Below are 1004 nucleotides of genomic sequence, written 5' to 3' on the forward strand. Positions count from 1 at the left end.
ATTTTTTTTTTTTTTTTTTTTTTTACCCGTTGATATGAAGCAGGTTATGTTTCTCGTTCGGAGAGACTTCTATGTCATTTCCGGAAGAGCTTCGTTCTGTTTTTAACCCTTTTCTTCTAGACCGGATCAATATGTATGTTTCAAAGTGAACGCCTGTCAATCCGTCGTAATCCCGTTTCATCGTCTCGTCACGTTTGTAAAATCCCCAGAATGTTTTGTTAGTATTCTCAAGATTCGTATATACTGAGTATTTTGACATTGGCATCTGCGGTAATGTAGGATGTTGGAAAAACAACTCCGCATCATTTCCCGCTTCACAACCTTCCCACGGAAGCGGGTTCAGATGTTCGAGTCCGCTCGCGAGAGCCAATATTATGTTGAAATGTATAACATGAAAACTGTTTGGATACTTGGAACGTATGCAAAGAGCTCACGAGATATAAGTGACGCTTTTGAGATGTCCTGTTCATGTGTTGATGGAAAGACGGTTATTAAAGCCATAGCTGGTATTCCCGTGTCATAAACTAGTGTGAGATATAACGTACTAGTTGGTGTGCTCGTAATGTGATTATGTTGATGCATAATGTGAATTCTGGAAATGTAGGACGTCACCGCTCCGATCTACAAGTACAAAAATGTCCCATGTTCCTTTGACTGAGTTTAGTGTGTGTGCTGACAGGGGCGAGTGAGGACCAAGACCGTGAAGAAAGCCGCTCGGGTGGTCATCGAGAAGTACTACACCCGCCTGGGCAATGACTTCCACATCAACGAGAGTGTGTGAGGAGATCGCCATCATCCCCAGCAAACCTCTGCGCAACAAGATCGCGGGGTGAGTGAAAGTGCCATGAAAAATAAATATTTATAAAAAATAAAATAATGAAATGAATATGGTAGCAGGGCTCTACAAAAGATGGTCTTGTGGGCAGTTATTATGTAGGCATTATTTTATATATATATATATATATATATATATATATATATATGTATATATATGTGTATATATA

At 39.6% G+C, this 1004-nt stretch overlaps 1 pseudogene; it reads left to right on the top strand.

The window, feature by feature from the left end:
- The window catches only part of LOC107686857 (40S ribosomal protein S17-like), an 8086-nt pseudogene that overhangs the window by 2215 nt on the left and 4867 nt on the right, over positions 1-1004 (top strand).

Source organism: Sinocyclocheilus anshuiensis, unplaced genomic scaffold (assembly GCF_001515605.1).
Source record: "Sinocyclocheilus anshuiensis isolate Anshui unplaced genomic scaffold, SAMN03320099.WGS_v1.1 scaffold773, whole genome shotgun sequence".
Lineage (NCBI taxonomy): Eukaryota > Metazoa > Chordata > Actinopteri > Cypriniformes > Cyprinidae > Sinocyclocheilus > Sinocyclocheilus anshuiensis.